Consider the following 27,981-nt stretch of genomic DNA (forward strand, 5'->3'; position numbering starts at 1 on the left):
GACCTCGAGAAAAGTAGGCTTCCTCTGTTTTGGTATTTGTTTAATTTGTACATATTTATTTACCAAGTTTTAATTATCTACATGTAATTTTCCACAAGTAACTTCCACCGAATTATATTCGGATTGTCCTATAGCACAATTTTGCAGCCCTTAACACCCCCTAGGCTTGAATCTAGCCCTTCTTTCCTCTTTCTATCTGTCTTCCGCTTTCTCTCTCTCTATCTCTCTCTGTCTTTTTCTCTCTCTTTCTTCCTCTCCTTTTCTTTCTCTGTGCCTGCTTCTCTCCCTCTCTTCATCTTTCTCCCCCTCTCTCTTCTCCTGGCTTTAACTATCTATCATCTGTTCTGTTTAAAATAATTCAGGATATTTCTGAACAACGGTATATTGGTTCAGACTTTCAAAAACTATTTTACGGAGGGCTAGAGACCACCCGGTGGCGATTTAATCTCGAGACCGTTGTTTCACAATAAGCCAGGCTAACTACTGCGAATCCATCGCTGTAAATTTTCCCCATCAGGATGCCGTTACAGCTGAACGATAAAAAAAAACGGAAGCTCGCACCACCTACCATTTGAAACACCAAAATACTGGGGTTTCCTGCATTTGTTAGATTCCCAGAGCATAAAGCAGGGTAGGAAAACTCCGCCCCTGTGTTTTATGAGCAGGGCGTGGCCCCACCATCCCCCCCATTGGCGGGAGAGCAATAAGATTACGTCAACTTCGTCACACATGGCTGAAGAAATACGAGCGTTTTCAAGAGGAGAGCATGAGGTAGGCGGAGGTGGACGCTAAGGAAGAATTTTCTCCAACTCAAGATCGGATGACGCAAGTCCAAGACATACCGACACACACACACACAAGCTAGGATGAGCTCACATGCATGTGATAAACGCGGCATCGCACTAGCATCGCGGGAGGAATAACTTTTATTAACTATATTTCTGATGCCACGTTTCCCATTTTCGCAAATTTATTGCTTCATTTTCTGAGTTTTTTCCCAAATTTTTTAAATAAGGTATTAGGAACGAAGACAATTAAAAGACGTTGACTTTCTGAAAACGAGGTTTTTACAGAAAAATGCCTGTTCAGAATGTCCACCATATTCAAATAGGTAGGTTCTTTGTTCTGTTCTATGTTGCTATGGAAATGAAGACCAGCTTTCTCATTGCCAGCCTGAAGCGTGTTCCTTGGAATAATGATGGCTTATGTTCGGAACAGAGTGAAGGAGTGTATGGGTGGGTTGGTTGGGTGTCAGCCGTCGTTTTGTTTCCCCAAATGCACGATTTTTCACTTACGTCACTCACTTTAGCAGCGAGTGGAGAGACACAGTCTAGCACCAACTACAGGACATCATAATATACCAGTAGTCTCATTGTGGATCTTTGTGGGAGAATTCTTTACAGTTGGGGAATTTCACAACAAGGAAAACTGTTCAGTTGAGCGACTTGTAGATGCTTCAGCAGTTGTTCCCAGAGACTACTTGGGAACTGCATTTCATCCACAGTCAGGCACAAGTTGCTTGTTAAATTGTCGAAACTCGGATGTAGTGTGGAGTCATGATGAGGTAGCAGGACCTACTTCGACCTTATGGGATGCTAGTGGAAAATTTGTCGACAAGGCGGTACTGATTTGACCGTGGGGCTGGGCGGAGGATGACGCAGGGTGGGACCCATGTCCCAAAACCCCTCCTAGTGCGTTGGAAGCTTTCTCCTGCCCAAATATGCCGCCCACGAGATAAACTTGGTTCCATTCCGCTGCTAATAATGATCTGGACACAGGGAGGTGTTGGTTGCGCAACACAGAACCTGGACTCCTCCCCCTTCATCCCAGGGAATTGTCTGGGAGTCGTGTAATGTGATGATGCTCCTTACTGCAGCATATTTTCAAGTCCCCATCACCAGGGGATATGACGGCTTCATTGTGTGATTAATCCTTCAGCTATTGCACTTAGGATTATCGATATCAACATAAGAAACATCTTCACAACCACTTATAGTAGACCCAGATAAGGAATTGTGTGGTGTTCTCTGCCTCAGTGTCATCAATCCATACAACATGAAGAGTTCCCAACATTAGGGAGGCACAGTGCAGCGAAGAACCTTTCTGCCTGTTCCCCTTGGCAAGTATTGCTTCCACTATGAAGCACGCACACACACACACACACGCACACAGCCGAGGGTAGCATCAAAATGACAAGAAACTGGTTCGTATTTCCCGCAGTGACAACCGACGATGACTCACAACGCTCCGCCATTCCGATGTTTTAATACCAGGAACACATAGCACACCGGGATGTTAGGTCTAACCTACTAACCTCAAAACACATTTCTGGCTGCACTGGTTCACATTTCCCCAACAGAGCAAAACCTAATATGGAGAAGGAACAAGGAAATTTTCGTCTGGTGGTGAGATTCATATATATATATGTAGAGAATACACAAGCAGATATTTACAAATGTACTATACGTGCAAAAATCATGAAAAGCCAAATTTTACATACAGGGACGCGCATAGCCTTCACTTAGGATTGTCGTTAGTTCGAAAAATTTGATTATAAAACACAGGAATCAGGCTAAGTTTTTTATATTCTACCATTTAAGCAAATACATAAATGATTCCATAGTTGATATAGTACAAAAATTAGAACGTTATGAGTAAAATTTCCCCCTAACTTAATAACTTTTTTTCGAACTGCAATGACTATGCATTTCAATATACGAGTACTAACCACAAGAAATGTAAAAAAAAATATTCGAAAACAGCTGTCGTCACCCTGTAATCAAGGGGTTCCGGGTTCGATACCCGGTGGAGCCACATTCCACAGTGATTCGGATCCAACTTTAAACTGTACGTGCAGTCCCGATTAGCCTATCTGTGTACAAAGAAAGTGGCTTCAAAACAAAAACTCAAATAATGTTGTGCTGGATATTTACTCGATTCATTCGATGGAACGAGTAACAGTCTTCCCAAGGATATAATAAATATAATACATACATATGGAATAAAACTGGTTACTTCTATTAGTTTACAAAAGTTTCTTAAACAATGATAATCATAACCATGATAATAACTACTGTTCTTATTATTCCTGTCCCAGTTCTATCAATTGACTGACACCACCTATACGTACCAAAATTTCCGGCGACGTCCATATTCATTCCCACCCTAGTTGATGATACCTTCCCGCCGGTGATGAGGTCTGCACGAAATTTATGTATATGTGTGTGTGTGTGATGGTGTGTTTGTATGTGTGTTTGGAGGAGGAGTGTATGTATGTATCTATGTATATATGATATTCACTAATTTTAGTTAAAGGCAATAAAACATCATTTAACATAACAATTAGACTAAGTAGGTCTGCTTTTATGCGTGGTGCAGGTGAGGGTCTGAATTTTCGAAAATTTAAATGGAAATTTATTAAATATTTTAATGTATTTGTTGATCATTTTACTAATCCGTCGTTGATAGATTTGCTTTATTTTACTTCGCTTCTTTTGCGAACATGGGGATGGGCGCTGATAATGATGAAATTGTTTAATGGACACTCATAAACATCCATGCCCAGGCCAGGATTCGAACCAGGGGCCCCTGGCGTCGTAGCGCGATATGCTAACCACCCCGCCACGGGCACTAATCCGTCGGAGTCGTCCAGTCTTTCTCCTAGACAAATATTGTGAAAAATGTCATATCCATGCAGTAGAGACATAAGGAATAGTCATTTTTTTTCACTTATTGACACATGCAATATTTAAGTCCTTATTATATTTATGTGTTGGGGCAGTGATTCATGATGTTGGAGATATTCAAGATATTCGTTATATGTAGGGGGGGGAGTTAATTAATAAGATGCCTATAACTATCTCTTGCATATGTATTTCCTTACCAACAGGAACTAAATGGAACACAAATTAATGATTCACCATCCATAACGATTTATTTTCTTATTTCTGGACTAACAGGAAGGAGTAGTGTTACCAAACTCCTGACGATATATTGTATTACACGATATACATTATTTAGTAGCATATCTAATGTTATTGTTTGATTTGTTGTTAATAACGCTTATTATAACATCAAAACCTTTTTCATAACACTATTTTAGTGAACTTCTTGTTCGAACTACTGTATATTTAAATGGATAAAGCCTGTCCCCGTGTCGACTCCGCACATCGCGCCAGGGATCCTGGGTTCCAATCCCGGCCTGGGCATGGATGTTTGTGAGTGGCCATTCATCAATTTCATCACATCATAACTCATCCCCATCTTCGCAAATTAGCCTAAAGTAGCACAAAAAGCGAAGTAAAATAAAGCAAATATGAGATGGAATAAAGTTTCAAAAATGATTTTTTTTCCAAATAGAGCCTTTCTGTACATTCCTCGCAATAATAGTTCAATTACCAGACCACAAATTACGACATTTTCCTTTCCTGGCTTTGATTCCACTTAGACCTACTATTACTGATTTAATAACTACTTTTTGTTAGTACAGTTTCAATAAACCATTTTAATTTTAAATCTCTCTCAATTCCTTCTCCGGATATAATGTAAAAAAGTTCCCCGATTCTTTTTTTGCTCCCTTCCCTTATATCTCCACTTCTCTTCCTCATCCTTGATATCGTCTTGTCTTTCCGGTTCCTCTGCACTAGAGGATAATATGAAATTTCGTCTCTTCTTCGCCGCACATAGGCGTGCAAACGGGGAGGGGGAGTAGGCAGGGGTGCGTGCGCACCCACAAATGTGTCCTCAAAAATTAAAAAAGGAAGAAGATGCCATTAAAATAATGATGAAATAATGTCAGTGTTAAAAAAGTAAGGAATTACATATTATTTGAGATGCTCCACTCTCTCTCTCCAAAACAATGTCCTACTGTTTACTATAATCATCAATAATCACGTAGTAAAGATGTTTTTCACTTTATAAATAGTACAGAGCTCTTCCACAAATCGGCCCCTCACTTATCCCTCTCCCAAGGACAGCCTCGACTGCTAATCCAACCTTCTTGAACTCACAAGGCTTATTTGATAATTCTTACTTTACCCACAAGAAAAATATATGCAAACCGATTTGTGGAGAAGGTCTATACAATTTATAAGCTGATAATAATGGTGGTTCAATAACGGCAAATTCATTTTTGATTGTTTACTTTCATTATTTAAATAATATAAGTATTGTCACAATAATAGAGAAACTTGTGCTAAAGTGACGCCGAATACTCAGAAACAATAATTTAAAAATTTCATCTTCATATACGTAACAGTTTCTGTGAAAAACGAACGTGAAGTTAGGACAGACAATTAAGCTAACATAGTCTGCGCACGCGTAATCCCTCTGCACGGATATCATACGCTGCCGTCCTTCCGTTTGCGTTTGTGTCAATTCCAAACCGTTATTATGCTTTTAAAATATCCGTCATTGTGTTGCCATAATGCAAGAGATTGGACTATTTATTATACGAAGGTGCAATCAGATTATTTTCGAAATCTGCCGCCCGGAGCCGCCATATTTCCTCCAGCTGCTGCGTTGCAAGGGAAGGGGAATGGAATGCAACAAAATGGTTTCGAGTCGATTCGCAACGCGAAGCGGGGCTTCCCGACAAATCGCTGCGTATCAGGAGTCGAGGAAGGCGGAAGAGGTGGACGGCTCAGGTATCCCCAATCGATGACGCGCGACGCAAGCAGAAACGCGGTAAGTTAATTTCTTTAAGTTTCCGTTGCTTTGTTAGTTAATCCCCAAAGGGCACACTCATAGGGGCTGCTGGATATGTGGGATAAGTTCGTGTAATTCGAAAACTGAAATTGTAGCGATGTTTTATTATAACATTGTTTTCTTTGACTTGCGGACTGTTTGTTACCGCAATCATTGATTGCCATGTCCAACAAAATACAGAGAAAACGTTTCATCAGAATTACAGAATTGTAGAATTTTAGAGGCAGCAAGCAGCGGCGGGAACAAGATTACTCATCTAGTGGTGCTGAAGGGGTGCGGAATGAAATTTAAAGGTTGCGATGCATGAAACACGCATGTAACCTGTTGCCACTACATCAAAAACGAACCTACTTTTAGTAGGCGTTAAATAATTTCCAAAGCACAACCTGATGATATGTTCAAAACAATTGAAATTTTTGTTCCAGTGCGGAAAAATACTACATATCATTGTGCTTTTACCACATTTACTTTTTCCGAGTTCTTAACTGGTTTAATTTGAAAATTCTAATTTTCTCAAAATTTAAACTCCCCCTACTTACGGCAGTGCTAATATATAAAGGTTCTTATATATAAGTTCCATGGATAATTATGGGGTAGGTGGGTGTCTTTTATGAAGCTATAGTTTCAGCTCAAACGCAGTGTTTGCCACTGTATCTGCCTTTGAATCGTGAAAAACGTGTAGTCCTGTTTCGCCTAATTACTTATGAGCACGAGGTAATGTGATTTATGACCTGGCCGCCATTTTGGGTGAATCCAGATATCCTTTTCGCCAAATCCCTTTTCGTCTAAACTGGTTGAAATATAAATATTTCAAATGAGGGAAATTTAACCGTCTCTCAGCAGGGAGATACGTGTTCTGTTTTAAGTTCATTCATTCTTTAAGGTTGGGTTAAGTTAATAACACTCTAACTCAACCTTACCTTAATTAGAGCTTAGCATACGACTAAGGCTATTGACTGTTATATTGCTGACTTTATTGGCTCATGAGTCTGACACATCTGACTATTTCGCTCATGTGACTGTTGTAATTAGTATTGACACATGTTCCGAATTGTTTGGTCTACATCAAAGACCGTCAACATTTCCCTCACTCGCAATATTTCGCTTCGAAGCGGTTTAGGCGAAATGTGATTAGGCGAAACGGGATACCCCATTTCGCCTAAAATTGTGGACATTTGTCAGATCTGATTGACGGGTGTTGATTAACCATTAGGTGAAACGGGATTAGACAAAATGGGATGCGATCGTGAAAAAAGCACATAAAAATACAAATGAACTGATCATCAGCAAAATTATATTAGATGTTTATGGAAGGAGAAAGGCAAATCCAGGTTCGGGGTGTAAAGGGTGTTCCTTTCACGTAGTGCACCCAATAGTCAACCTCACTTCCACGTTAGTTCACCCTGGACTGCAGACAAACGAGGCTCTGGCGACTGGCCCCATGGCCAGTATAATTTTGTTTGTGTTGTCCTGTATTTTGTCCTTGTGTGTGCTGAGTGCCTGTTTACAGCCTCAGCTTTTAACAGAAGTCGGAAGATTTTAATATTTTTTGTTATGCAACGTTAGAGTTGTTATTTGTAATGATAAGGGGCAGGCCCCCATATAATGTGAAGGGTGCAAAATAGCCTAAGTGCTGACGCACCCAAAATTTTAAATTCAAATTCAAATTCAAATCAAGGTTCTTCTTAAATAGTGGACTCAAGTCTGAACTTGACAACAACGTCAGAATATTTTCAATTCAGTTTCAATTGTATGATTTGTATAATAATAATAACAACAATATGTAAATATAAATTTCTATGAGTGGAAATCTGTATGAAATATTATTCTGCCCCCTAAGAAAAATCCAGCGGGCAATTTCTGTTACACCGTTTGTTAAATAAAAATGTGATGATAATATGGTTATTTCTTGATTGCCTTTCGAACGAGAAATGATTTGTTTCGTTCGTTGATTCAAACGCATGCAATGATTTTCAAGTTACCGTCAAGTTCACAATCTACGGTAAAAACATTACAGTCCTCCGAAACACAATCGTTTTAAAATTTAAAAAAAAAAGATGGATAATGATTATAATCAATTGCAGATTCGTGCACCCTAAATATACAGGGTCATCTGTTTGAGATGTCAGAAAAGTAAACCTTTATACACAAGAAGTTAATGTACGTATCTCTGAGCAGCTTGTTGTAATATAAGCACAAAGGATGTAAGTTTCGAATGAGTGGAGGTTTACAGACTTCGGCCACATGGCGGCACTAATGTGTATGGTAACAAAGGTGGTGATCACGTCACAACAGCACACACAGTGTGTCGTATGGTATGCGAAATTTTCCAGTATTTTCCAGGAAGACTGGAAGAAGAACCCCTTGTTTACACAGCGTCACGCGTCGCGGTAGTCCGGGACGCGAGCCAAAAAATCGGGAAAACTTTCGAGTGCGATTCGCCACTGTTGATAGCCGTGTTCATAAACACTTCGTGCGCATTTTGTGAAAAAACTGAGAGAATCGGTTTTGAATTGTGGCCAGTTTAAGTGCAGTATCATTTTCGGGTGAGGTGTGTGTGCAGTGAAAAGAAGAAAAGTGCACGTCCCGGGGAAGTATACCCCCCCTGGATCCCGCCCCTGACGCGATATACCTTGGAGCCCGTTTCAGCCGGGTGAGGGAGACTCCAAGGAATCTTTGGACACTCTGACCGACGATAGGGGGTAAGTACTTTTTGCGATATCCATGAAAAACCACCCCCATGTTAAACATATGGAGAAATTGACATATTACAAGTGCTAGGGAAAAACAGTAAAAAAGAAACAGTGGATATTAATCCTTACCCTTTGAATGGGCCTAAACCCATACAAGAAGGATCAGGGAAGACGATAAAAAATACCACGTGTGAATACCATCCCTTCTCGAAAAGTTGTTGTGAAAATACCTACCCCATGTTAATCTTATGGTCGCTTTAGGCTTAATTCTGATATAATCAAACTCTGTGTTCACATTCTTGCAACTTTAAAACTAAGCCCCGCTAAGGAATGGGACACATACCACAAGGTAGATAACTTCGTCCCCTGTTTAACAAAACAGCCCCCAACCCTTATCTCCAAGGGGTGGTTTTTCTGCAACTGTTTTAGTGAAGTGGTGCAAAGTGCTAGTGTCGCGACTCGATAGCGTGGCAACCAGCTATAGATCGACCACAAGGAAAAAAACCTTGGGACGAAAAGTCCCCGCGCAGCTTTCCCTTCTTCCCTCCACCTCGGGCCATAAGGAAGCATGGTCAACTCTCCCCCTCCCCTACTCGCGGGGGTACGGTGCACAGGACTCGAGGGTCTGCGCAGGTTGTTTTGCTCGTGGTTCCACTATACGTGGAGTCTGCAGGAAACGTGTGACTTTTTGACATCACAGTGTGTGTGGCAAGAAATCATCTGAGGTGGCTGAGCACGTGGATTTGTTATTGTTGCTTTGAAGTGACAGCTGGACCACGTGCGTCTCCTTTCGCGCGGGAACTTTTTCGGAGCCGATAAATGACATTACAAGTGCCGTATAGTTAAATAAGAAGAATGCCGGCTCCTCCCGGAGCCACCCCGAGGAACAGAGTGGGATCCAAATCGGATCAGCCCCCCGAACAACCATTCGACCCCTTCAGAAGGGGTGGTTTGGCCCACTCACCCCCCGAATCCACCCCCCCTCACTCTAAGAGGAGACACCAATCCAGTAATGAGGAACTGGCTGTAGCTTCGCGGCTCAATGAAGACAACACCAACCCAAACCCCTTACCCACCCCCACCCCCTCAGGAAGTCGAATGGCGGAAATCCTGCCGGATTCGACAGAAATACAATTAGGAGCATTTCAGAAAATACAATTAGAGCTAACAACAATGATTTTTAAAGAAAAAAGTATATCAGCGGATAAAAGGGCCCAATTCTTGGAACTACTTGCCAAGCAAAACCACCTATACATGGAAAAGGTTGCAGATAGCCGATCCCTAAGAACAGCATGCCAAATTCTAGAGGCAAAGCCTAATTCAACAATGATCAAACCTACCTATGCCGAATCCCTTTCTAAACCAGCACAACAAAGCGCTAAGGTAAACCAAATTCAGAAAGTGACTGATAAGGCAAGCCATACAGTATTTATTACTGCCACGGATAATCAAAACACCAGAGCAATCTGGGACAACTTTACTGCCTCTGTGGATCCAGTCAGGGAGGGAGTAAGGATAAAGGCCATGAGATCAACCCCCAAAACCCTAATTGTTGAAACATCCACAAAGGAAGATGTAGAAAAAATTTTAAAAAACCCAAATCTTAAGAACAAACACCTAAACGCGGAACTCCCTAAAAAACGTAATCCCTTGATGATTATGTATGACGTTCCTACAAGCAAGGAGGAAGCGAGCATCACAGAAGAATTTTATGTGCTCAATGAAATTGAAAGCAAACTAGGGATGCCATACCAGGAATTTCAAGAAAAATTCAAATTCAGACTCAAAACCGGCCCACGAAATAAGACTGTTTCGCACAGGGTGTATGAACTGGACCCCAAAATCAGAAAATTAATACTTACCTTAGACAAAATCCACCTTGCATACGTGTCCTTGTCCATTAAGGACTACCTTGTAGTCCCAACCTGCGCAACGTGCAGGGACTATGGACATGTTGCAAGGCATTGCAGGGGGGAGAGGTGCTGCGACAGGTGTGGTGAGGTGGGACACGAGAGGGAACAATGCAGGAGGGAGGGACAGCAAAGGATATGTATACCCTGCACTAAAAGAAAAAGAAACTGCAACGAAAATCCTAAGGAATGCCCGACAATGAAGTTCTTTTTACAAAGGCTGATCGAAGAAACGAACTATGGAGAGTAATAATAATAATAGAAGAAAAAGCAAAAACACCCCCAGCCGCCGCCGACGTCGAAATGCGGCAAGAGCGGCGGCCTACGAACTCCGAATAAGACAAGAACTTAGGAATATAATAAATCATACGTTTAGAATCCCGCTCTCACTTCAACTGTCTAACTCAACCCCAATAGGCTAAATATCCTCCCCCCAACCTACCAATACATTAACTTATTCCTTCTTTTTCCCACCTCCATGATGCGGGGCTCTCCTACTGTTCATTACCAACCTTTATTGAGTGAGAAAATCCCTGGTCTGAAATTATGTGCTTTTGTTGTTCCACCTCCCTTTAAGGGATCCACGTGTCTAGTCGATCCAGCCTCGCCCCCTGAGTCAATTCTCCCCTCACCACCACCCACCCCTCCAGAAACACCCTCGATTGCCTCGTCAATGATTTGTCTAGGATCCCCGGATAGCTATGATCATTTCCCCACAGACTCCCAAATGGAGACACATATCCACCCCCTCCAACCCCCCTCCCCACCAGACACACCAGATAGCTATGTACATTTCCCCACAGACTCTCAAATGGAGACACATATCCACCTCCTTCAACCCCCCTCCCCACCAGACACACCAGAAGTCCATTCGAATTCAACAATGAACCCGGAAGCAACTCCCTTCTGTCCAAAATCTAAATCACCAACTGGAAACAAACCCGACAATATCCAACTTCGAACGTTACATAACCCAGATTCTCTTCAACCCGAAGAAGATACAAAAGTAAGGTACCCAAACTTCACAAAGCCTATTATGATGGAAATAAAGAACCCGGACCCACCGGATCTCCCAATTTCCCCGATTGATCCCACCCGAATATATCAAAAGTTCGAACTAAATCTCCAATTAAGTCGACTTGAAGAAAAGGAAAATCTAATAACCGCTCTCCGCTTGCTCGTCCGTCTGAAACAAGATGGAGGAAAGCAGATTGCCTTCCCGCATCCGGAAGTCGTGGACAAAATGCTCCTAAGATGCAGCAATATCCCGGTGGACCCTGATAAACTGCATGAATTATTAAAAATAGCATTTGGACGACGAGACCTAGAATTAAATTTGGAAGAAGTATATGCAGATTTTGCTAGGAGTCATGGAAGAGTTGTACAGAATTCGGCGAACCCATGGCCTTTATGGACCTCGGTAGTACGTCATTAATTAAGGAACACGAAAACAAACTGAAGATGCTGCAGGTAAACCTGAACGGTGCGGTGTTAGCGACTGAAGAAATCTTTACATACGCTAGAAACAATAATGTGGACATGCTATTACTCCAGGAGCCATATTTCCTAAACGGGAAGATGATCCATGCCCCTATTGGAGCAAGGGTAATATACAATCAAGACCAAAATACGAAATCTGCAATAGTGTCACTTAACAAGGCTACAACCATTTTGAAAATTGCACACTTTTCCGACACGCATATAAATTGTATAGAAGTAAATCATGGCAAACTAAATTTTATAATAGTAAATTGCTACTGCCAATACAGCCACAATATTGAAGTGTATACTGCCCGAATCGGGAATGCCTGCTTAGCGTATCCAAATCAAAAACTGCTCTTAACACTGGACAGCAACGCTTCCTCTCCCCTATGGTTTGGAAAGAAAATAGATAATAATGGAGAAAAAATGATGAATTTAATAGCGGAACTAAATTTAATAATAGAAAATATTCAGGGAAATCCACCTACATATAGAGGACGAGCGGGAGCAAGTAGCAATATTGACTTAACATTGACAAATAACAGAATGTCGAAATTAATAGAAAATTGGATGGTGCATGATATGATCACAACCAGTGATCATAATGTGATCTCCTTCAATGTGAGATTAGAATCACCACAAGCAGAAATTGACCAACCAGCTCCGGCGTACAATTGGAATAAGACCGATAAGGAGATCTTACTCGCTAACATCAACTTACCAAAAAATCCCGGACCATGGAAGAGTACAGATGAATGGGCGAAAATTCTGACAAAAAATCTTCAGGTCGGAATAGCGGCTTCAACACCGAGAAGATTACACAATACCCGGAAAAAACCCTGGTCTACAAATCTCACCAAGCTTAGAGCCAAAATGCGAAACTCCAGAAGGCAATATCAGAAAACAAATATTCACAACAGAGGAGTATATTTAGAGGCATATCGCAGGGATAAAGCCCGCTACGCAGCGGAGCTGATGGATTTTAAATACAAAAACTGGTGCAAGTTCGTTAAAAACAACCTGGAACGGGACAAGTGGGGATTACCCTACAAAATAATGACAAATAAAATAAAAGTAGAAGAAAGTATTACAACACTAAGAAAACCAGATGGCTCTTTTACAAGAGACATGAAGGAGACAGGAGAATTGCTACTACATGGATTACTTCCGGATGACGAGGAGGAAACCGACAACGAAAAGAACAAGGAGGTTAGAACAAGCTGCAGACAATGTCCAAATTCCATACCCATTGTACCGTTCGAGCCGGAGGAGGTCATTGGAGAATTGGCAACTATGAAAAATGGTAAAGCACCAGGGCCAGACGGAATTCCTGCAGAAATTCTTAAACTATTTACCCCGAAACAATTAACTTCATAACGGCCCTGTTTAATTTGTGTTTGATTCGCAAGGAATTCCCTGCATCATGGAAAGAGGGAAAACTTGCCGTAATTAAAAAGGAAACCAAGAACGACGAAAAAAGTTTGAAGTCGTATAGGCCCATCTGCCTCCTCAATACTATAGGGAAATTATTCGAGAAAATGTTAAACAAAAGATTGCAAGACTTTCTAACCATGTGTGGCAACACAGGTAGCCAGTTCGGTTTCACAAAGGGCCGATCGACGGAAGATGCAATAAACGCCCTGAAGGAGGAAGTTACAAGATCAAACAAGAAAATAGTTGTAGCTATCTTCGCTGATATCAGCGGCGCCTTTGACAACCTCTGGTGGCCTAACCTGTTTCAGACTTTAAAGAAAATAAATTGTCCAGGCACACTGTTTCAAATTTTGGAGGGCTATTTTAGAAATCGCAGGGTCTCCCTGAGGATAGGCGATAACAAACTAACAAAAACCACGACGAAGGGATGTCCACAGGGCTCAGTGTTGGGTCCTCACCTGTGGAATATTAACTTAGAACCTTGTCTTCGTACCCTGGGTGAGAATCCAGACGTGATCAGAGTTATAGCCTAGGCGGATGATATCGTCCTGGTCTGCGCTGACGACTCTAGAGCTAAGGTGGAACGCAAGGCAAACAATGCTTTAAAAACCTTGGGAGACTGGTGTAGAGACGCTAAACTAGAACTGTCGGCAGAGAAGACTAAATATCTTATCGCTAAAGGCCATCTTAGCACCAGCAGGAATCCATCCATTACGATACTGGGATCAGCTATACAGAGATCGGTCAACTTTAAATACCTCGGCGTGACCATGGGAGAGGGTATAAAATTCGGAGAACATATCAAAAACATTACAGCAAAGGCGGAAATGGCGATGGGTAAACTCACTAGAGTGGCATCCCAACACTTTGTCCTGAAACCAAGCACAATCGAAGCATATATCCGAGCAATATACTACTCCATTGTGACTTACGCAGCCTCTACCTGGTTTGAGAGTCTAGCTTTGAAAAAGAACGTCAGAGTTCTCAGGGCTTCTCAACGAAGAATATTGTTAAGAACAACTTCCACAGAAGCATTGCTAACCCTGACTGGACATCTCCCTTTAGATTTAGAAGTAAAATGGAGGACGGGTAGATACTTTTTTAAGAAAGGAAATGAAGACAAAATGATCTCCTGTATAGGAAACTTCACTCCAACCCTGCATGAAATGAGAAAATCCCTGTTGGACAGATGGCAAGAGGAATGGAACAATGCCGAAAATGGGAGACGGACATATACCTTTATCCCGGATGTCCGAAGCAGCACACAGACAAAAATATTTTATACAGGGGGCCTGTTGCATCTTCTAACAGGACATGGACCGTATGGCAAATATCTTCACCGAATTGGCAGTGCCCTGGAACCGAAATGTACCTACTGCGGAGCTACGGAGGATTCTCCCGAGCATAGAGTCTTCTTCTGCCCGGAAACAACTGACAGGATCAAAACTTTGCGAAGAGAACTTCCTACGTTTGATATTAGAACACTTCTATGCGAGCAGAAAATTCAAAATCTGAAGATCTTGGCTGACGAAGTCTCAAAAGAAGAAAAGAAGAAATTCAACCCACGACACCGTAACACGGCCCCCACAAACAGCCAACAAACACCGGAAGAACCTAGGAGAAGTACGAGAATACAAAGGCAAAGGATCACCCCGGCCCTCGAGCAGGAGGAAGAGAATGATGAAGAACAATGAGGCATCACCAACTGTATCAAGAAGAAGGCACTACGTGGTATCAACTGGAAGACGGGAAGCCGCAGAAAGAAGAATAATTCGTCCTGTTCGGATGCTAGGGGAAAAGCACAAAGATTATTTGTTGAGAGTGGCGGAAGCCAGGTTAAAATATATAGTAATTAAATAAAATAAAAAAAATAAAAATTTAAAAAAAATATGGTATGCTGGTATTCCAGCACCCGGTGACATTGGCATTCCAATGTCTAATCTAAACCCCAAACTAATTAACATCAAATTAAACAAGCACTATATTATTATTCATTTAAATTATTTTTATTCAAATTCTAACACTCAAAAAAAAACAACTTAATTCACTGTATTTCATATAATGAAGATCAGAGTGTACCCATTTTGATCGACAACTTAGCATTTCAATATTGTTTTATTTTATTTTTTATTTTATTTTATTGCTGTCATACCTTATTTACTCTTTTGTACAATTAATATTAACTTTAAAATATTTCAAACGCAACTCAAGCTACATAAGTCATGGACTGAAATAGGAGGAGTAGGACGAACCGACAGGGATAAGAACACCTAGCCTCTGGGGTGAGCAATCTCCCAAACAATAAATTCAAATAACTAAAGGTCCTCAACCTATTGCGATCTGTCCTTGGCGGTTCGTCTTGCGGCATGGATCAAGCATACTATAGATTCCGGGAGTCCGGAATCCGGATCACAGTGCATACATAAAACGAGAAAAAGAATGTGAAAAGAAATAAAATAAACATAACTAAATAAAAATGACCCAATTATACTAAAATATAACTATGTGCTGGTATCTGTGAAGACCACTAACAATACTGTAATGTGTCATTTGTGACTTGTAATTTACATATAATAATCAAATCACTGTATTGGGAACCATGTATATGTATGTGTCTTATATATTTTCTTTTCTGTTTTTTTTCTTTCTCTTCTTATATTTGTTTTATATATATATGTGTACTGTAGTAAAGGATAATTTAAATAAAGGTAGTGTGCAACAATAATGGGTGAACCGTAATACGAGCAACTGCCGTCCCAGTTTATATCAGAGGCACTGGGACATGCGCATACCCTCGAATGTATGCGGGTGGAGGTTAGGATACATTCGGGGGTTCCCCCATTATTATTACATGCATGCTACTGCCGCCACGCAGCTGAAGTCAGTAAACCTCCACTCATTCGAAACTTACATCCTTTCTGCTTATATTACAACAAGCTGCTCAGAGATACGTACATTAACCTCTTGTGTATAAAGGTTTACTTTTCTGACATCTCAAACGGATGACCCTGTAGTTTAAAAAGAAAACGTATCATTAGAATTACATAGGCTATATTAGGTAAAGTAATTACCACAAGTAAATACCACAGGGTGAAATTTAACATATTCAAATGTTGCGTTGCGAGCTTCGTATTCTATCCCAAGAGATGCTGTGGCAAGACACATGCAATCAACGCACTCAGGCTAGATACAATATACGGTATCAGTCATTGCTGTTAGATATAGCAAGGGTGCAGTATGTGAATTCTATTTTCCTCTTTGTATGTCCTAATATCCCTTTTCTTTAGCACCCTCCCACATTCAAAATATCCCCCTTCCTCCCTCTTTCTTCAATACCTCATTCTTTATACAGTAAAACTTTCCTAACGGACACCTCTGACAGTGGCGTATACTGGGTTACGAACCTGGGATATCGCACCATATCATAGTGTTCGAATGGACAAAAATTTGCGGGTGAGGGTGTTTTCGTTTTATTAACTCATTTGGAGTGGCGGGTTGAAGTGATGTGACTCTGTGATTAAAAATATATACCTCATATATAAAACATGGAAATTTACACTGTCAGTAAGGAATAAGGATTTCAAGAATTTAATTCTTATTTGCATAAATAAGAGGCCCATATTGTGAAATATTATGTAGGCCTATATGAGTAGTGTGATTTGACCTATTATAAACCCAAGAAAGGATGACCCCCCCTCATGCAGATTTGGCTACACTTAAAACAAGCTCAACATGCCCATATGAGTTTTTTGCTCAAGTGTGGAACCCCGTCTAATCCAAGATTTTTGTAAAAATGCCCTCGGGAAGTTCCCGTGAAATGATGAGCCCCCTCAGATTGATTTGCCTACACTTATAAAAGGCACTTCTGTGAGATTGTTGTCCATAATCCTGTCAAAAATATGCCCCTCTTCATATTTTTTGACCACACTTAAAACTAAGCGCCACACACACACACACACACACACACACACACACACACACACACACACACACACACACACACACACACACACACACACACACACACACAACACTGACCTTGACCTTGAGATGATCTTGACTATTTTTTCGATTATTTTTTCGATTATTTTTTTTTCGATTATTTTTTCGATTATTTTTTCGATTATTTTTCGATTATTTTTTCGATTATTTTTCGATTATTTTTTCGATTATTTTTTCGATTATTTTTTCGATTATTTTGACCTTGACCTTGACCACACCCACCCACATACACACCTACACCCACCCACACCCACCCACATACACACCTACACCCACCCACACCCACCCACATACACACCTACACCCACCCACACCCACCCACATACACACCTACACCCACCCACATACACACCTACACCCACCCACACCCACCCACATACACACCTACACCCACCCACACCCACCCACACATATTTAATTCCGGTCCACTTGTGGCCTATTTCTGCTTTATTTCTGTTGCATTATGTTTTGCAACAAATTATTACCCAATATTATGCATTAGACACGTGTTGTTTTCTGATTGTTGCTTATGACATAATGTGATGACGTGTTAAATTCTGATTGGCTTATTGTTTCAGATGTTTTCAATGCGGTCCGTGCTTAGGGTATATAAAGAGATTTTGCATTGCATATCAGCCAGTATTGAAAAAGTTGTTGAAGAGTACAGATGTGTTGTTGCAGTGCTGCTCATATTTTTTAAACACAAAATTATTGCAGATTTGTATAAATTGAATTAGAAATCTATTTGATTTAATATACAGAATTTTTGACAACCTGTCATAGGTTTATTAAGTATAAAGTTTTGATTTGGATCCCAAGAAATTTTATATAAATACCAAAGCCAAAAATATTAACACACATACACACATACACACACACAAAATATACAAATCACACTGCTGAACCCAACTGATATTTTTTATTAAGCATAGAATTTTGATTTGGACCCCAGGAAATCTTATATAATAAACAACAACAAAAATGCCAAATCAAAAATATTGTAATCAATGCAAAAAGAATATAACCAGCCCCAATTGGGCCAGGGATCAAAGGAATTGTAATCCAGACAAATGCAGAACTCCCATAAAAATATGCCCTAAATGCCATAGAGAATATAGCATGCAATACTTCACATATACACATAAAGGTACTTGCTCTGCACAGTTATCAACATTGCCCACTCAACCATCTACATCTGGTCTGAAAAGGAAGCATGAAACACCTGTTAATGCTTCACAGGCAAAGCAGCCACGCTATGAACCCATCCATAGCAGTTTTGCTGGCCAATTAAGGGATTATCGGTTTGTATCAGAGCCAAGATGTGGAATTAAGAATTTTTTGAACAGTGTAAATCCTGATGTGCAGGCAATTCTAAATGCACAAAATAGCTCTTATAAGCTGTCCCTCAAATTGTTTACACAATATAAGAAGCCAAATGGCACAAAATTTACACAGCCCCACATAACAGAAACTGTACCTGTATACTCAAATACAAATTCAGACAAAATAATAAGCAATTTGATAGATCAATTGAATATTAAACACTCTGAATTTGCTGCAAAAGAATCAGGATGGAGCCTATGCGGATCTCCACACAAGTTATATATTAATATTTCTGAATTCAGCCCATTACAAGGATCTACATATCTGCCATTACCTGCCAATATTAAAAACAAAAGAGCCGTGGTTAATATTGAAAATAATGATGAGAAATGCTTTTTGTGGTGTATTTTAGCTGCTTTGTTTCCAGTTTCAAGGAATCCTCAGAGAATAAATTATTACAAACAACATGAACATGATTTTGATGAGGCAATGGAGGGTTTAGAATATCCAATGTCTGTTCAGAATATTGATAAATTTGAAAAAAAGGCCAGGAATATCAATGATAAACAATTATCCATTAATGTATTTATTTGTTCCACTGGCCGTGGCAATTGCTTGATAGCACCTCTCAGAATCAGTACATTTGATGATGATTCTGCTGTTCCGATTGATCTGCTCTTAATTGAAGGGGATGATACACACCATTACACTCTGATACATAATCTTGAAGCTTTAGTGAGAACACAACTAGACAAATCCAATACAATATTCAAGTTGTGTAGAAGATGTTTAAGTGTATTTGATGGTCAAAGAATAATAAATGGGGTTCGGGAAGTGAGTGCAGAAATTGCTAAAAACAAGTTAATTGAGCATCTGAAATACTGTGGCAATTATAAACCTGTTCATATGGAGATGCCAATGCCAAGTGAAAAAGCAAAATTCAAAAAGTTTGAAGCCTTGTTGGAACACCCAGCATATATTGTCTGTGATTTTGAATCAAACCTCAAACCTCTTGCATTCTGCAATCCAGATCCTGAAGAATCTAATAGAAAATGAGTGCCATGACATAGCATCTAATATTTTATTAAAATCAAAACCCATGTTGCCTTTAACAGAGAAACAGATTGAAGATTTCAACAATGCAGAAAAATGCCCGGTATGTGATTCTGAATTTTCAGATATAAATATCAAGGTGAAACACCATTCTCATACAGATGGTAAATTCTAAATGGCCCTGTGAAATATCTGTAATATTAAGATCAAGAGACCAAAATTTATCCCTATATTTTGCCATGGAGCATCCAATTATGATTTCCATCATCTGATCAGGTACGAGGGGTTTGAGAAGCATAATTTAAATATTTTAGCTGAAAATGATGAAAAATATATTGCCATTAACAAAATAATTAAAGTTAATGGTGTTCCTATTCACATAAGATTTCTTGATTCTTACAGAATTTTATCGGCTAGCCTGGCTACACTGGCCACTCAATTATCTGATGATCAATTCAAAATCACATGTGCTTTGTTTCCAAATCAGGACCTGAAATTAATTAGGCGGAAGGGTGTATATCCATATGATTATGTTACAGATTTTTCTAAATTTGATGAGTGTTCTCTGCCACCACAACAAGAGTTTTACAGCAAAATCAGAGCATCTGGAATCACTGATGATGATTATCACCATGCCCAATTGATGTGGAACAATTTAAAATGCAAGACATTTGGTGATTATCACAAGGCATATTTAAAACTTGATGTGACCCTCTTAGCTGATATACTGCAGGCATTCAGAAAATCTTCCATGCAAAATTATGAACTAGATCCAATATATTTTTACAGTGCCCCGGGCCTAGCATGGTCTGCAATGTTTTTAAACACTAAAATGCAATTGGATCTGATCCAAGATCAAGATATGTATCTGTTTATGGAACAATGTATAAGAGGAGGCATGGTGCAATGTTCTCAGAGATATGCCAGAGCAAATAACAAATATATTCCTGATTATGATCCAGCACTGCCATCAAATTATATACTGTATGTAGATGCAAACAGCCTGTATGGTTATGCCATGATGGATAAACTGCCATATTCAGGGCTTGAATGGGTTGAAGATTTCAATAATGAGAATCTTAAGGATTTTGATGACAGTGACTATGGCCTCTTCTTAGAGGTTGATCTGACAATTCCAGATAATTTACACAACAAATTTTCTGATCTGCCCCCAATTCCTGAGGTTAAGTGTTCACCTGGCTCTAAACAGAAGAAATTGATGATGACTCTGGAGCCGAAACAGGATTATGTTATATATTACAAAAACCTCCAGTTCCTGATGAATCATGGTGTTCAAGTGACCAAAGTTGGAAAAGTTTTGAGGTTCAGGCACTCAAGATGGTTGAAATCATATATTGATACAAACACAGTGCTTCGAACATCTGCATTGAGCCAATTTGATAAGACCTTGTTTAAATTGATGGTCAATTCAGTGTATGGCAAAACAATTGAAAATGTCAGAAAACATACCGATGTTAAAATAATTTTGACCCCAGCCGGAGCAAAAAATTGATTGCAAAGCCCAACTTCAATTACAGAAGAATTTATGATGAAAATATGGCACTTTTCAACATGAAAAAAACAAAAATTAAGTTTGATAAACCTATTTATGTAGGGGCTGTAATATTGGAATTGGCCAAATTACACATGTTAAAATTGTATTATAATGTGTTGAAACCTTTTTATGGTGATTGTGTAAAATTGATGTACATGGATACAGATAGTTTTGTTCTTGATATTCAAACAGAAGATGTTTATAAAGATATGGCACAGCCTGCATTGCTTGAATATTTTGATACCAGTGAACATACAGAGATTCAACACCACAACAAAAAGGTGCCTGGCAAGTTAAAAGATGAGACACTTGGTGATGTTATTGTGGCATTTGCTGGGTTAAGAGCCAAGATGTACAGTTTTGAAACATGTAGTGGTGTTGTTGCCAAAAAGGCCAAGGGCATTGGCAGAGTAACTGTGGACAAAGAGCTTGAATTTGAGGATTACAAAAATTGTCTCAAATCATGTAGCACAATCAGAACATCAGAATCCAGAATTCAGAGTGTGGATCACTTATTGACTAGCAATATTGTAAGAAAAGTGTCTCTGGACCCACATGATGATAAGAGATGCATTTTATCATGTGGCATACATACTCTACCATGGGGGCATTGTGATTTGAAAAATGGCAATCAATGCCCAAACACAGAGCATGATTTGAAATAAATAAACATGCCTATGAACTTATTTGGGTTTAAAAAACAAGGTATTATGGACCTGCCGACACCACAACCCTCTTCTGATATGATATCTAAACTGAGTGGTTTCTTAATTATTCATCTGAACAGCATACTTACAGATGTTGATGATGAAACGGGCAAAACATTGTACATATTTAACAATAATTTAAATCATTACCAATTACCTGTAGGTGGGCAATTACAATTTATTACAACCCCTGAGGGCAATGTCAAGATTTCAATAGGGAGAAATATTTATAGAATTAAGCACTCAAACATGATTTCTGGCACTGTTTATACTGTTTCTGCTGGTGACTGCTTATATATTGAGGTCCCGGGATCATATGACAAGCTTATACCCTTTTTTTATAGAATTAAGAATCATATACTCTATAATAAATAACCACTAAAACAAAAGTGCCTAATGATATATTTGGCCATACAAGGCATGAAGATCACAGTGATGAGATTTTGATGCTTGATGTCAGAGTCAAGAAGTTAAGAAGTGATTTACAAGCTTTACAAACAACACTCAATGCCAGTCTTCAATTAGAAATTACAAATTTACAATCACAATGCATGGACCCTCTTCTTAAAATTGATTCTGAACTCAAATTGTTGCTTCAAAAATATACTGATCTGGCAACATTAGATAATTTTCAAAGTTTAGAAGAAGCTGTAGCAGCTCTTCAAGCCAAATTTAAGACCCAGGCCACCAATTCTGAGCAATTGAAACAACAATTGGAAGAGCAAATAAATAATGTCCAGGCACAGCTCCAAACAATTGTCAAAAGCATAAAATCACAAGAAGATTTTGATCTAGTGATTTCCACTCTAAAGGAACAGATTCAATCACTCCAAATACCTAATCTGGATCCCCTGCACAATGCCATAGGCGAGGTTAAAGAAAAAATTGAGACACTTGAAAATTTTATGAACAATTTGCCATCTTCTGATGCTTTGAGTGCAATAACTCGGAGTGTAGCAAATATTAAGCTGCAACTTGAAACATATGAAGATTTTGGAAAAATTCAAAGTACCATAACCCATCTTGAAGGTACAATAGCAGCAGTGCAAAGTGATTTGGCAAATGTACAAGAAACTCTAGAATCTCGCCTGCCCGGTATTGTAGATACTCTTGTTAGTGTCCAGCACCAAATCACAAAGCTTGAAAACCTCAACACTGAATCTGAACTATCTCATTTTCATCATTTGATTGATGATATTCAAACAAAACTTGAAATTTTACAACAATCCACACCCACTCAGGCAGATATAGCCCTGCTCCAAAATGCTATGCAAAATGTGGCTGATGCTTCTGAATTAAACAATGTAAAATTGGCACTTGAATCTTTGCAAAATACAGTATCAAATCTTCCTACATCACAGGAACTTAAAAATATTAAGAGGGCAGTGAATAGGATATTGAAATCAGAAGATATCAAGAATATCCAAGCAGAGATCAAACATCTCACTCAGACAGTGGCCACTCTACCAACCAATCAACATATTAATGAACTGCATGCCCTGTTTGAGGATATCAGAAGACAGGTCCATGATCTTACTGCTCAAAATTCAAAATTGGCAGTTGTTGAAAATTTGCAACAAATTGTAGCTAATATCAAGCAACAGCTAGGAACCATGGAATCCAATCAAGCAAATGCTCTGTCTGTTTTTGCCACCCAGCTTCAAGAGATTGTGCAACAATACAAGAAACTTATTGTGGACATAAAAATCAAGCCAGGCCATGATGATGTTGTTAGGACCATCAATGAGCACCTTGAATCTGTAACAAGTAGATTGCTTACAGCAGAAAAAGAAATAACAGGCATAATCGAGAATCCAAAACATACAGTAATTCTTGAATTGTACAGTATCCCCAACAAAGAATATGATTCACCATTTACACCAGGTGGCAAAATATATATGCTGTCCCCTGCACAATTTTATTACCAGTTTTTTGTTGGGGGCACATTGAGACCAATCAAGATCAAATATTGGCTTCAACCACAGGCACACCACTACCCCACCTTATCAATAACAAATGCTGATAACAAAGCAAAAATCACCAGTGTAGAATTGGAGGATTTTACAAATCCCAATACATTAGAAACAGCATATGTTGAAGATGATGGATCTCTGGAATTTAAAATACAAATAGGAGACAAATTATATTTAGAAAATCCTGCAGTATCAGCTGCTGAACACCCCATAGTTGCAATATTGTTGTTTACATATTATGTCTAGAAAAATTATTGTTGATGAATTACACAAACAAGCCAGACATAATTATAAGAGACTCCCAGTAGTCACAAAAGGCATAGATGATTTATGGCAAGGGGACTTGATTGAAATGGCAAGTGGACAGTTGAAAAACTTAGACAAAATCAACAAGGGCTACAAGTATCTACTCACTGTAATAGATACATTTTCAAAATTTGCCTGGGCTGTGCCACTCAAATCCAAGACTGGAACATGTGTTACAGAAGCCATCAGAACAATCATCAATCAGAGTGGAAGATCACCGCGCTATTTGCAAACAGATAATGGCAAAGAATTTTATAATTCAGTGTTTCAACAATTTATTAAAAGCCAGGCAATACAACATTATTCGAGTTACAGTGATCTCAAGGCCTCAATTGTAGAGAGATTCAACAGAACCCTAAAAAATCTTATGTATAAACAATTTACCCTCCAAGGTAATTATAAATGGATTAATATTCTTCCAGAACTTCTACATAAATATAACAACTCGGTCCATTCCACAATCAACATGAAACCCTCTGAAGTAACTTCATCTGATGAGCAAAAATTGATCAGCACTGTTTATTATCCTAAATACCAGCTAACAAGAAGAAAGGCCAAATACAGGGTGGGTGATCAAGTAAGAATCAGCAAATACTTATCAAAAGATAAGTATTTGAATCACTTATTCAAAAGAGGCTTTACAAGAAACTGGAGCACTGAATTATTTACAGTGGTTCAAGTTAAACCCGGGACCCTTAACACATATATAATAAAGGATCATCGAGGAGAAATTCTCAAAGGCAGGTTTTATGAAGAAGAGCTCAGCAAAACTAAACAGCCTGACACATATCTCATAGAAAAATCATCCGCAGAAAAAGCAACAAGTTATTTGTCAAATGGCTAGGACTTCCAGAACACAGCTGGATCGATGCAAACAAAATAATAATATGAGCACCTGGGATGTTATAAAAAGGCTGCCAGAACCTGAACAGCAGATTAAGAGAAATGGCAAGTTGCTGCCTGAAAATATTAGATGTCTTATTGTTGGGCCATCTGCTTGTGGTAAAACTACACTAATGGTTGATAATTTTTTATTGGCACCCAACTGGTTAGACTGGAAAAACAGGCACTTGTATATCTTCTCTAAGAGCTTGGAACAATTAAAATATCAGCAGCTGATGAAGCTATATGATGGATTGGATATATCCACTTTTGAACCAGATGTTAAGCCACTCCATGAATGTCTCGATAATTCTGTTGTTGTGTTTGATGACATTATATTGGATAATCAAAACAAGGTTAGAAATTTTTTTACACAGGGGCGGCACAAAAACATTGATTGTTTCTACCTGGCACAGACTTTTTCTAAAATTCCGAAGCAGCTGATCCGAGACAACATCAATTTTATATCTGTGTTTCATCAAGATCATACCAACCTCAAACACATACATGATGAATATGTAGGTGGGGACTTGAGCTACAATAATTTTTCCAAGTTTTGCAGTTGGTGCTGGAACCAGGACAGTTATGGGTTTGTCACAATTGATATGACAAGAAAACCCAATAGTGGCAAATACAGAAATAAAATCAACAATTTTCTAGACATTGAAACATATATAAATAACCATGAAAAGGCCAATCATTGATGATCTTAAATTAAGAGATTATCCTGTAAAAAGATTTAAGGGATGGAAATCACAGAACCGAGGAATTTATGAACAACACAAACAAACAGAACAGCCTATTATTGATGCTATTAGTGAATTAGGTAAAAATATCAAAACTGTTACAGAGCAAAATCAAAATTTGATCACAGAGCTTGTACCTGTAGCTGCAAGGAACATATTAGATTATCCAATCACCCCACTTTCCAGTATTCATACACCTAGTCCTGTTGCTCCTCGAAGAATTGAAGCTACTCAGGATCCTATTGAATTGGGTCTTCTTGCTCAAAAATATTTAAGCACACCTAAAGACAACAAAGATGAGGTCTTTGGCTTATATGCTGACACAGAGCGTGATGGTAGCATCATACATAGAATTGGCAATTTCAGAGTAACATTTATGGGAGATGATATAATTGTTTATTCAGAATCTCATTTTGGACAAAGAGGTGGTTTTGTTAAATATTCCGGCACACCTGGATTGAGGGAACTGATGACTAGGAAAAGGCCTGGCAGCTATACAGATCAAGATTATGAATATTACAAAGAAATATTAATAAAATCAGATGCTCTATACCAGAACAATGATCCCACACAAAAAAGAGTCAAGTCTAGCAGTGGGGCAAAATACAATAATTTAATCAAGCCCATATGGTCACAGATCAAGACTGGCAGTGGAATCAAACAATACAACACCCTGCCTAAAGAATTTGTGTGGGTTGATGATGTCAGGAAACTTGTAGATAGGTTATTGGTGATAGCTGGGGAGGAAAATGCTGGGAACCACAATTTTTACAATGAAAAGGTTGGAATTATGGACATGATAAGCACAAAATTGTCTAATTTTATAGTGAATGACACTAAGGGGATTGGATATCTCATAAAAATTATTAATACTCTACCACCTAAATTTTGGAATATTTCTGAGGGTCGGGGGTTGGTTAATGACATTATAAACAAGCTGCCATTTGAACTACATATTCCAGGCTATCAGTATTGTGGTCCAGGCACAAAACTGGATCATAGATTAAACAGAGGTGATCCTGGTGTTAATCCTCTAGATGCTGCTTGTAGAGACCATGACATAGCATACAACACACATTCTGATCTTGACAAGAGACATGTTGCAGACAAGAAATTAGAAGAGGCTGCATTTGGTAGATTTGTAAGAAAAGATGCTTCTTTAAGTGAAAAAATAGCAGCATTGGGAACCACCATAGCAATGAGCACCAAACAAAAACTGGGGTGGGGGTTGTGAATATGTATATAATAAACCTAGAATGAAGGCCAAGGGTGTTATGTATCAAATACCTTATGCAGGTCTCAAATCTCTTGGGCCTATTGATAGCCTTTTGACCAAAAAGCAGCGCAAGAAAAAAAGCTCTTGTATTGCCAAGGGCCATGGTATGAAATTATTACTTAGTACCCCCCAATTAAAAAAATTACAACAATCCAGGAAAAAATCACATGTGGGGGGTTTCATATTTACTATCCCGGCCATCTTAGCAGCACTTGGGGCTGTTGGGAGCTTGGCTGGGGGATCAGCTGCCATAGCAAAAACAGTAATAGATGCCAAGAAAAATAAGGCAGAATTAGATGAGCAGAGGCGCCATAACCTGGCCATGGAGAAACAAGGCAAAGGTGTTAAGAGAGACATGAATAAGTTTAAAAAAAACAAGAGCCGCTTACAAACCAAGATATTGAAGCTTTCATCAAGCCACTGGGCATCAAAAATTTTAGAGGTGTGTACATGTCTGATTCTTTACCAGAACAACCACTCAACAAAGAGTGTGGCATTGTTAATTTGGATAAGTACAAAAATCAGGGCACACACTGGATCTGTTATCTTAAATATTTAAACAATGAGGCATTTGTGTTTGATTCATTTGGAGGTGTTCCACCTGAAAATTTAATAAAATATCTAAAATCAGTTAATCTTTATTACAATAATGCCCGTGTTCAAAACTTCAAAGATGTTAATTGTGGACATTTGTGTTTATCTGTTCTTAGATATATGTCTCAAATAAATAAACCATCAATTGAAAATTTTCAAAAGGCCCTGTGGTATTTAAAACATCATGGGGGTATTCCATCTCACCAGCCAAAATTCAATATTGAAACTCAAATTGCATGATGATATAGTGTATCCCAAAACAATAGCTCTCAGAGCATTTTATGGCATGTACTTGATCCCTAATATTACACACCACAACAATACAATTGCAGTAGGGGA

This window comes from Lepisma saccharinum, chromosome 5 (assembly GCF_977018435.1).
Source record: "Lepisma saccharinum chromosome 5, izLepSacc3.1, whole genome shotgun sequence".
Taxonomy (NCBI): domain Eukaryota; kingdom Metazoa; phylum Arthropoda; class Insecta; order Zygentoma; family Lepismatidae; genus Lepisma; species Lepisma saccharinum.